The 12,231-nt window shown below is 39.8% G+C and overlaps 3 non-coding genes across 3 annotated transcripts; all 3 read left to right on the forward strand.

Moving 5' to 3' along the window:
- Positions 1 to 1,399: 1,399 nt before the first annotated feature.
- trnat-ugu lies at positions 1,400 to 1,473 on the forward strand. Its single transcript has one exon. It is a non-coding gene; the product is annotated as a tRNA-Thr (tRNA).
- Positions 1,474 to 2,477: 1,004 nt separating this feature from the next.
- Positions 2,478 to 2,551, forward strand: trnat-cgu. Its single transcript has one exon. It is a non-coding gene; the product is annotated as a tRNA-Thr (tRNA).
- A 1,589-nt stretch (positions 2,552 to 4,140) lies between these two features.
- trnat-ugu lies at positions 4,141 to 4,214 on the forward strand. The gene has a single exon. It is a non-coding gene; the product is annotated as a tRNA-Thr (tRNA).
- The last annotated feature ends 8,017 nt before the right edge of the window (positions 4,215 to 12,231 follow it).

Genomic DNA, 12,231 nt, shown 5'->3' on the forward strand with positions numbered 1-12,231 from the left:
CAGTTTTGCCACAACTTCCAAGGCAATAGGCAGCTTATGTTAGCATCCAAAATCATTTCTGGTTGGATTACAGGACTGAAGTAGTGATGTTGTTACCTAACTATACAACCTAATTTTATCCCAAAAGTTTTATCTTGTACACACAAGGTGTTCTATCTTAGGTGGTCAAAGCACCTTTCTTGTAAGAAACCATTCAATCCTTGATCCTAACCCATAGCTACATGTTACAGTCTATTGAATTACTTGATATTAGATGATTCTGTCCATCCAAAGCCAACATTTTTCAAACCCTGGCTATCAATAATGTATGCAAATGGCAACTACAATATGGTTAAGGTTAGGGAAAGATTGTCGTTGTGGATGATAAATCTGCCATCCTACATGAGAAACAGACGTACTATACACCCACCTCAACATCCACACCCTTACTGTCCGCCTCACCACATTTGGCACACTATCTCCTCTATAGGGACTGAATTTTGGCACTGGACGTAAATCACGGAATTCTACAATGTGAATGTTACGCTGGGCTGGGATACTGGGCAGCAAAATTGAGGGACCTCTGTAAAGCAGCTGTAAGTTCTAAGTTCTGTTCTTCATTCTGCAAAAGCCCTGATTTACATTTGGAGAGGAGGGGATTGCAATGACCAACCTGATAGCATAAAACTTGCAGTTCTGTTGCTATTTCAGCACAGTACTGATGTCTGGGTGAAATCTTGCAGAAAGCTCTCTGAAGGCATAATTGCTCAGCATGCTTGCCATTTATTTGTAATGCCTAGAGATTAACAGCAAGTCAAGACTGCAAGAACAAACACTGGAGTTTATGTCTGGCTTCCATTATTTATATCCTGCAGAGACTTTTTTGTTCATGTAGTTTCAGTGTTGTATTCAGGCTACCAGTGACTGATGGCAACCTGAACTATACTGCCTCCAAAAGGCAGAAACATGATGGAGCCATGGCTTACATGGTCAAAGCATCTGTCTGGTAAACAGCAGATCCTCGGTTCAAATCCCAGCAGTGCCTGTCTGACACTTCCTGAACCAAATGCATTAAATGCAGCTCTAAGTGAAGTGTACTGTAGTAATGAAGCTTTTGTTACTGAGGGGCATCCATTCATGTGAACAGTAGCAAATATCTACACAGACTCCATACTGTATTGGAGGCTGAGCTGTAATGGGCAAAACAATAACTGACTCAGTGAATGAGGACCTGCTTTATGTTTTTTTGTGTCCACCTCGTACAACGCCATCTAGAACTAGTTTCAGGCGAGATCCACAGCAATTGGCTGCGTCATTTCTTGTTGAATGATGGGACTGAAACAGAAATGCTGTTAGCTAACTTGAACCCAAAAGTTTTTGAGATGCTACACTTAATACGTAACCCATCACTCATCCATCAGGTGCTGTAGCTTAGGTGGTCAAAGCGCCTGTCTTGTAAACAGGAGATCCTGGGTTCAAATCCCAGCAGTGCCTTTATGTTTCTGTTAATCTGTAGCGATAAGACACAAGCCAATCAAACACCATGAGCTCAACACACAAGACTGATGCAGTTATTATCTTCAGTCTTGTCCAGAGACCAGGGAGCTTGCACTGAACAACCTAGTAGTATTGTGACAGCCCCTTTGTTTTGTTTGTTGCAGCTGTGTTCTGTCTGCAGGAATATGTACCTGAGGGCAGACTGATTAGCAGCAAGGGACACACCTGGGCCCGGTTAGTTTTAAATAAAAATACTTTAAAATATTGAATACCCGTGTGACTACCTATTTTTGCCACAGTCTAGAGCCAGGCAGTGACAGTATGAGAAACACTGTGTTATAGCCATTGATAGAGTAACATTGTCCAGGTAGAATCAGTACTGACGTGAAATCATTCAGTATTCTCAATTGTTACTGAGATCTTGGTTCTTTGATCCCACCAACAGATTAAATATTTCCAAGCTAAAGATAGAAAGTTAAGACCACTGGGAAACTGGGGTATGTTTCTCTATATTAAATTGCAGGTTGTGACATTTAACTTCACAGATAATGAACAACTGGCAAACAATGTACTAGATTAATTAGAAATAAATAAATATAATTATAAAACTTATATCTGAATATTTTCCCTTCCCTTAATTTCTCTCCCTCATTGGTCCAGTTCCAGTGTTGTATTTACTGGTCACCAATGGCCACGGCACCATTCAGTTAGTCACCAGGTAAATCTGATATATATATTCGCTATTTTAGAGGTTGAGAAGGACCACTTGAACACTCTATTATGGTCTTCAATTGACTTTTTCCCTAAAGTGGTTCTGTAGGCTTCACTACTGTTATGTAGAGTATTGACAAATCTCAGCAGATTTCGAGTGAACTGATCATCTTAGTCACTGTTTGCAATCTTTGCTCTAGATGTTTCTATTAAAACTCTTGAAAAACCAGTATGTAAAAAGCTGGTATGATTTGGTATCCAATCACATTTAAAATGAGCACAAAACTGATGGCACTGTGGCTTAATTGGTCAAAGCACCTGTCTCGTAAACAGGAGATCCTGGGTTCAAATCCCAGCAGTGCCTGCCTTTATGCAGTTCTGCCATAGCTGTGTGGACTGTGATCATGAAACTTCTGTCAGCTCAGCACATAAATTAATGTAAACAAGAGAAGGAATCTACACAGATTGCATCCTTTTGAGTGGCTGAGATGTTACCGGCTGTTTTGTGCCAGGTTCAGAAGGATCAATTGGCCAGGCAGCCTGCTTAATTTTTTTCAGATTATGACTGCATTTAAATATAGATGTCATGACAGCTCCCAAAAAGTGAAGCCAAAACATATCGATCACCCCCTGGCTGCAGTATAGGTCATAAGTCCCGCCTCCTCCACATAAAGGGATGGGACATAAGCCAAACTAAAAAATCAAAGTACACATCAAATAATTTTTTCCCAAAGATGGTTTCTGTCATTTTAGGTAGTTCTTATCATACTGATGTTTGTCCAAGTGCTCATTTTTCTTATACGTTTGTCTTTAGATATTTAATGACATAAAAAGGGGATTCCATGTCATGATTGACAGCTGTGACAAACCGCCTTCAAACCTCCATCAGGCGGCAGGAGCATGTTCCGCAGGCTGTCATCCCAATGCCCTACTCTACTGCACAGACTCTTGCTTCAAATGATATCACACAAGCAAGATGGCAGCTCCCGGAAAGGAGATATTTTGGCTTCACTTTTGCATAACGGTAGGAAGTGGAGACGTGTCGTCCATCTTTATATACAGTCAATCGACAGTACTAATTAAGTACTGTTATTCTCAGCTAAATTTGTTCGGTCTTTTGGTTGGTTTAGGTTGACTCCAAATGTTTTTGTGAAATCTAAAAACTGGAATCTATTGTGTAGGAGCTTTTCTGCTAGGTTAGTTGGTTAAAATGCTCATTTTGTAAACAGGAAATCCTGTGTTCAAAACCCTGTAATGCCTTGCTGATGTTTCTGTGTTGACGTATACTATACCCACAAAACCTACCAATAAGCCAATTAAATGCAGTCAGTGGGTCAGATTCTTTAGCTGCTTGGCTTCAACATGTAGGACTAGCATAGCTCTGTAAAGCACTGATACAAACCTCTGACCTGAGATGTGGTTGGAATAAAAGTCACTCCCACCACAGATGAAATTTATAACTCCATCTGAGAGATATTAAAAAGCACTTTTTCTGCATCTCGGAATCTAGTTTGGTACTGATCATCCCTTGAGGTCTTGCTGAAAGGTCCTGTGGTATAATCAGTCAGCACACTCGGCTGTCAACTGAAAGGCTAGTGGTTTGAACCCATCTGCGGATTAGGTTCTTCTGCGGCATGATACTTTAGGTCTGTAGGAGGACTTTATGCTTTATTACCAAACTAACACCACTGTTTATGTTGTCATCAAACTGCTCTAGGGGATTGTTTTGTTGTTGCTGTTGCATAATGGATTATGGTATGCTGAGGGATAGATCACAGGGTTCTCCCAACAAAATGTTTCTGCATTTCTTGGCTGCATTTGGAGGAGTCTTTAAAATGGCTGTGTCCCATACTGAGAGACTGGATTTTCCAAAAGATGCACCCAGAATGTAGGATCATTCAGACACCCTTCAGAGACCAAAGCTAAGGATGCATTCAGGTGGCTATCACTAAAGGCACCGTGGCTTAGTTGGTCAAAGCACCTGTCTTGTAAACAGGAGATCCTGGGTTCAAATCCCAGTGGTGCCTCAGTAAGTCTATAGCACCTTTCTGAATAATAATAATAACTTTATTTGTATAGCACTTTTCATACAAGAAATGCAGCTCAAAGTGCTTTACAACAAAAGAATTTACATGCACCAAGTGCTTCATGTGAAGAAGACATAAAAGCATGTAAAACATTAATATAACATAAGATGGAAAACAAAGCCCACTTGATAACATTAATAAATATACATAAAATAAAGTGAAAATAGAATAAATATATAGGAATAGGAAGGAGACACAAACTACTTTAATCTAAAGCTGATGTCAGCACCTTTTCTTACCATTTATGATAGCAAGCAAACATCTACACATATTGCTGCATACCTTTATATTGGAGGCTGAGCTGTTATGGGTGGTACAATGAATGATGGCTTGCTTCATGATTGATATTTTTGGTACTCTTGATTGGAAAACAATTAACAATGCCATCTTAGAGTCATTTTTGGGTAAGGTTTACAATTTCCCAGTCAATAGGCAGGTTATGTTTGCATGTAGAATAATTTCTGGTTGGATTGAGGGACTGAAGCAGCAATTCTGTTTGCTAACGTTATCAGCGAACTTGAGCCCAAAGGCTTTTGAGACACTACCTTGTGTACATTTTTATCATCATCGTCATCAAGTGCTGTAGCTTAGCTGACAAAAGTGCCTGTCTTGTAAACAAGAGATCCTGAGTTCAAACACACAGGAGTGCTGCCACTTTTCTATCTTATGTTAACCACAGCTACGAGACACTATCCAATTAATCTCCATGAGTGGGCTGCTCTTTAACTCAACATGCATGACAGAGGTGTTTTATTTGTGAACTTTACCTCATCCTGTAGTCTTTACCCAACTGCAGGCACTGTAGCTTAATTGGTCAAAGTACCTCTCTTGTAAACAGGAGATCCTAGGCTCAAATGCCAGCAGTGTCTACTCTATGTTTATAGTTGATAGACACAATTAAATTAAACCTGTTGTTTAGCTGGACAACTCATGATGCAGGACTAATACAGCTCTGTAAAGCTGTGGTACTAATTTTAGATCTTCAAGCTGAAAAAGGGTTTCTTTTAACTTGGAGACTAGAAGATTGCTAACAATTTAGCATGTAAAAACACAAGCAGCACTGGCCCAGAGAGAGCTGGTGAGAACTGCATCTGGTGACACTGGATTCGCAGATAATGAAATATGTCCTTTTTAATTATCCTACCTGCTTATCCTGCTGCCTTTCTACATGTCTGCTTAGTGCACTATGCATTATGTTATACTGAGGGCTACAACTGCCACACTCCCATGAAATTTGCTGTGGATATTCATAATCCCCAGAGGATACATGCTAATGTTCTCGAGAACTCTGACCTTCAAGGTGCAACAGAAAAACACCCCCTGCCTCCATTGTTTTCAATGTGAGCACTGTTGTGAATATACACAGCTCTTTGCCGTCTGAGATTATGATTGTTTTTCCATCTAGCTGCCTCGGCTCACCATGTGACCATGGCAACCACAGAAACCACAATGAAGGAAATGTATTGGGCAACCATGAAAGAGCTGATTTTACTGAGTTTCCTAATCTATGCACCTCAGACAGATCAATGAACAGAAACAGTAGGCTAACATCAGCTTAATCCTGGGACAATTAACAATGTTTATGATACAAACCTAGTTAGCAAAACTTACTATATTAATTGTGTTACATTGCTACATTGAATTTTCTCTATTTTAAGATACAATCAGCTCTATTTTGTTTCTATTTGTATGCAAGTTTCTATCTTTACACAAGATATATCAAAATCTAATGGGCAGATTGCTTTGAAATTTACTGGCACACCAATGCTTCCCAGAGGGCAAACCTTTATTGTTTTAGACAACAAAACAAGACTTTCAGTTTTATTTTGTTTTGCATTTTCTAAAACCTGATCTAACCCCATTGTAGGCTGTTGTTTACCGTGTTTCCATGCCAGTGGGTGTAGCAGATACAGTGAATACTATCAAGGGTATTGCTGTCTATCAGAACCTCAGTCTCACTGCCACTACATCAGGGAGTATGGATCAGAGTGGTAATCCAGCTTGCCATGCTACATGCTGAGAGCTCAGGTTCCTCCGAGGCGCCTACATTTCCAACAGTTGCCTTTTTTCGTCTTAGTCAAATTCACATCTTCCCCAATGTGCCTCTGTTTCAGATGAAGTGCGCCGCCCCTTGGATAATAAATCACGCGCTCTGAGTTTTTTCACAGCACACATGCAGAATTTGATATGGCAGACATCAAAGATAGAGGTGGTGTTTGCACAGAGGAGACTAAGGGCATGATAAATGTATGGAAATCCCTGATGCTTATGTTCCCATTTTAGACCCACTTGTAATGCCACTCACATAGCTTTTTCTTTCAACCTTCCTTGGAAACTGTCTTTTTCACCTGAAGCTGAATAACAATCCTGTCAAACTTCAGTAGCACAGAGAAAGACCCTGTCATCTTGACAGCAACTCACTATGGATGGAAACACCACATGGGCCTACCAGGCACAGACCCAGGGACCAAAGGGCTTGAGGGCACTTAAAGGTTTTAGTTTGGTTCAAATGCATTAGGTCATACAATGCATCGTCTGACCAGGTCTATGATGGGCAAAAACCCTGCGGCCATAGCGAGGGGTATGTGATAATCGTAAAAATGAGGATAATGGCATTCACTTTCAGACCGTCTGTCCTCAAAGGCATTCATGGTGTTGCACCAAGTTACACAAGAAATTTAAAAGAAGTAGTTGTGTGAAGAAGGAAAAGAACATCAGAGAGAGCTTGAAATCATTCCTTCCTCTTAGGGCTGTCACTTTTTAAAAATTTGAACAACTTTGGAAAAATATTCAATATTTTATCTTTAATTACTCACCGCCTCACAATCCATCCATGACTACAGTGCATGTCCTCCAACCCACTGATTATCTTTTCAGTTTTTTTAATACATATGTTGACCACAGCGTATAACACATTGGTTGGTTGGGGTTGGGGTTGAAGACTACAAATCTGAAAAGTAAAAAAATCTGTGAGGTTAGCAGACCTCTGTAGACCGTTCCTCATCTCTGCCATTCTCTGACTTCTCCTTAAGTGGCCCAGAATATACAAAAATGGAAATATTTCAAAATGATTTATTTTTGTGCAGCTGGTATACATTTTTGCACATAGAGGGTGTTCCAGGTCAAATCTGACCCATACTTATTCAAAGGGATTTTAAAGTCACCAGAGGGCGTCAAATAAAGATACAAGGCGGTTATGGGGTGTCTTGAAGCAGTGAAACTATAAACTGGCATGAGTGTGTATTTCTGTCATTGGGACAGTGGGGACAGAGTTCAAGGTGGACCTTGATACTGTCATGAGAACTGCCCAGGTCTACATTTGCCAGGGTTCCCACCCAGGTGGGCTCATGTAGACCTTTGAGATGTTATGGGGGAATCTTGAAACAGTGAAAGAGTAAAACTGCATTGACATCATCATATATGGTGTACATATCAGTAGGGACATGGGGTCACGAGGTGCCTTGACACTGCCACAGCATCTGCGCCTGCAAACAGCCTATAAAAGTAACAAATCAAACCCATCAATTCCCAGGAAACCAACATAGTGGTTGCCCATCATAGTCCTCCCCTTAGTGGAGTGCAGCTTTCATACGACTATAAGAAGTACCTGAGCTCCTATTTTACTGATTTGGTGGATTTGTTATTCCAAGATGAAAAAGGAGACAGTAAGTTGAAGAAGAGGATGACAACATGGTGGACATGGAGGAAAGGCCCTTGTGACTTCTTTCTCTATTTATAAAGCACCACTCCATATTACCAGGTGAGTCTGATGTAGCTAATAAAAACATATCTGAGAAGCACAATTGCACAGGAGAGACTGACGGGGCTCGTATTGTTTAATAAACAATCATTTGCAATAATAATAAACAGTTTTTTGCCTGCCTATCTGTTTGACTGACAGTTATATTGATCAGTGAGAAAGCATTGACTTGGCATTTAGCAATTGTATTTATTTATTGGGACAGTGTACAGTTTTTCACACAAAAGATGCACTGTCCCAGAGTTAGCTCAAAGCTAATTTACATCCGTAGTCTCCCACAATCAAAACATACAGCAGCACAACAACAAACAGTACAAAGCAAAAAAACACACTGAACACATTATACAAAATACAAAATACAAAGCTACACACAACAGCACATCACATACACCCACAATGTCAACTAGACATTAATAATGTAAACTTATCAAATTAAAAACAAGACTACCTGCGCTTATGAGAAAACCATAGATGAAGTTTAGACTCAGTGGTCACAGAGCTTATTGATCTTTGGTAGATTTTTTAATATGGGCTTGAATGTATTGATTGAACTGCAGTTGAATGAAGTTGGTTCAATGTAAAAAAAAAAAAAAAAAACCCAAAAGAACTAACTTTTGCTAGCTTAGCTTGCAACATTTCTCTGGGGAGTGTAGTGGAGCTTCATTTAATGTAGAGTAACTGGTAGACTGGTTGCCCAACACTAAGCATAACACCTGTCAGTGGTCGAGTTGGACTAGGTTTTTGCAAGTAAGAGGAATGTGTAAGGAAAAAACAAGATAACTGTGGCTCTGCTAAAATTTTGATACTTTAAAAAAACTAAACTAAACTGTCCATTATGAGTCTGACAATGTTATAGGCGTGCAGTGCTAAATTGATGGAGTAGTTTTCTAAGTTATGGTGAACTTGACAGCAAACAGTTCCGTATTTATACATCCAACAGACAAACAGCAACGTTAGCATTGATTTGGAGTCGTGTTTGTGTCCAATATTCCCTCTTCTTGTAGCTCTGGTTTGATCTCCACTAACTGCTGAGAAAAATATCTGGTCACTGCCAACTGCTGCAGCTGAAAACAGCCGCCTGCTGCTGTTGGAAACCATATTGATGAGGGCACTGAGACTAATCCAAAACAATAAAACCAAAAGAGTGAGCTGAAAGATGCTAGCTTTGTGGAGATGATGGGAACTGCAAAGTTAATGATCTGCATGAGGTTGTCACTACAAGTGATACCTTTCACATTATGCATAATCATCTGATCTATTATTAATATAAGAATATCAATTAGCACAGTTTGCCAGGACACATTTCTACCTCTGTTCCTCTGCTGATTTCCCACTCAGATGGCAGAGGGTTTCACAGTATTACTGTGCCTGGCCGAACCAAACCTCTGTAAGCCAAAATTACTGCACTTACCTGCAAGATGTGACCTTTGCTCTGTGATTCATTGTGAATCACCAGTAAACACAACCACCCTTCAATTCTACTGCTATGTGCTGTTTCACTCATTTACCACATCCCCCTTTTTCAGTAGGAATCAATGGAAGGTCCGAAGCACATGAACAACCATATTTGATATAAACATTATCACAGTATAGTACACATTTAGTAGTTCTATATAATTATTACTGCTATTACTATTTCTTGCATTTTTTCTAACACTTCACCTGCGTCAGTACAGAGTGAGTATACTCCCAGACTTTCCCCTTCTACCTGATATCCTGTTGTGATATTTCACACATGTTCTCTATAAATCAGATGGGTTTTTTAGCGGAGGCTTTGTGGGAAGAAGACTCAGGTAGAGGAGGGGAGGACATACCAAAAGAACAGATAATCACTCCCACATGTCAGGCTGGCAGAAAGCTGACTGATATGCTGTGCCAGTAAAGAAGGCTTTGACGTCTGCTGGGAAAAACAAAACTTGGACTAAAGAGGACTAAAGAGTGAGGTTCAAAGGTTGTAGAAGAAGTGTATACAGAGTTTGCAAGAGGCAGACGTGAAAATGGATAAAAGGGCACCATGACTGAAATTGTTCAGGTCTCAAGAGAGCAGCATTGGGTTGAGCAGAAAGGCGTTTGGACTGCTGAAGTGCACCTTAAGTGGCAAAAATGAAGAATGGAAGTGTTTTATCAGGGCATTGACATATCTAACTTGTTAGGGAACTTTATCACTCAGAGCAAAAAGGGTAGTGGTTGTTAAAGTATGGCTTTGTTTGGTTTTGATGTAGATCATTTCATTTTTAATTTTTAAATCTTCAAATACATTATAACTTTTAGCAAGAGAGACTCAGCCAAACTGAAGCGCAAGAAACAGTATATCACATAATTCCTTAAGAACACATATCATTCATTTAGAACAAATACAGCACAGTAAACAGGGCATGAACACTTTATGAGATAAATGAAACTTGACTTTTTAAAACAATTACATTCCTCATAAAACTTTTTGTCTGATTTGAAGGCAACGTTTCCAGATGAAGTTTATCTTTTAAATAATTCCACAGAGTAGGAAAATGCAGTCTTACCAACTTCAGAGCAGACTCTGCAGATTATCCATTGAGATGATCTGCACTTAAAGCTGTTAGAGGAAAGAACATTTTACAAAGGTAAAGCAGTAGTTTACCAAGAATGGCTTCAGAGATGAAAAGGAACATTAGAATGACAGCTATGAGTTCTTGTTCCAACAATTAAAATAAATGCAAAGATGAGTGATAGACAGGATCAAGACCACTAAGTAGTGAGTCTGATGTCCTGCATAGGATGTGAGTGGAACCTTCTTTCCAGTGATACTGGTGAAGCCACTTAGAAATTTAGAAAAAAAGCTGGCAAAAAAAACCCACACAAATGTAAATAGTTTCAATATTCAATTGTTGGGCAAGATTCACCCTAAATCATTTTTCACCATTTTTCACAAGATTTGTTGTGCAAGTATTTTAGGACATGGTACACTATAGCATGCATCCTCCAGGGGCCACTAATATAGGAAGCAAAAACAATAACCAAAGCCTCAATTTAACCTTCACAAAAATAAAATACTGTAACTTTAACCAGTCACTTTCATACTCCTCTGTAATACAGGAGATTGAGCTTTCCAGGGGACACATATAAATTTGGAGTTATGACAACATCAAAGTGGATTTTGTGCAGGCATGCAACAAAAGAAAACAATCCTCAGATTTGTTTTTCTTCCTCCAGAGTGTGCTTTGCCTCTGGTCATGTGTGTGCAGCTCTCAGACCTCTGCAGACATTTCCTGTCCTCTGAAGTGGCTCCAGGGAGTCCTCACCTGAGGTGAAACTGCCAGACAGCAGGGATAAACAAGGATCTCTCCATTTTGTCAAAGGAAGTTCCTTTTCTTTACTGGTAATGAAAAAGCCCGACATTATGTCCCCTTTTCATTTTGCCACATAAAAGAAAATGGAAGTGGACGGAGCAAAGTAAACGTCAGCCTGCAGGATGCTCTGACTGCAGCAGGGCCTTGGGGCAGAGAGAAGCCTCTTTGTTTATCCCAGCAGAGTGAAAGCACTTGGCTTAGAAATCAGTGGTTCAGACGAGGATTACACCGGATGCATGGCTTCTTTTTAATTCTCACTGTTGAACAACCACAATGAGCTTTTATTGCCGTCTGAAAGAGAAGGATGGAGTGAACAATGCCCACAGCACATACGAGAGGCTCTCAGTGTGGTTGGGTATTATGAGGGGGAGGTAGAGCACAAGTGTGCATTAAACATGATGGTCATTGCTTAATACTGCATTGTATACCCCTTTTCTGTGAAGTGAATATATTTGATTTGAATGCAAACTATTTGCTGATATAATTTACAGTAATTCAGTTGCTTAAAGGATACAGATTCTGCACATATCCAGGTCTATATTTATATTCTGGGACTCTACTGGAATATCTTTGCATGATTTACAGTTAAAATCTCCTTATTTATCTTTATGCAGCCCCTCAGTTCAGCCTCTGTATGAAAGAGGCCGTTTTAGCTCCTGTCTCTTTAAGGCCCCGCCTCCTGATGAGCCCACTCTGATCTGATTGGTCAGCTTCTGGAAGCTGCTACTTAGAAAGAGGCTATGTAAACAAACTACAGTAGTAGGAATTCACTTCTTTTTCTCATTTTTTCTGTTCAAAATGGAAACTTCATAGATACATCCATGCATGTTCGAGCCCAAATCCGATCCAAAATGTTCAAGTGGACTACCTT

The sequence above is a fragment of the Thunnus maccoyii genome, chromosome 15 (genome assembly GCF_910596095.1).
Source record: "Thunnus maccoyii chromosome 15, fThuMac1.1, whole genome shotgun sequence".
Taxonomy (NCBI): domain Eukaryota; kingdom Metazoa; phylum Chordata; class Actinopteri; order Scombriformes; family Scombridae; genus Thunnus; species Thunnus maccoyii.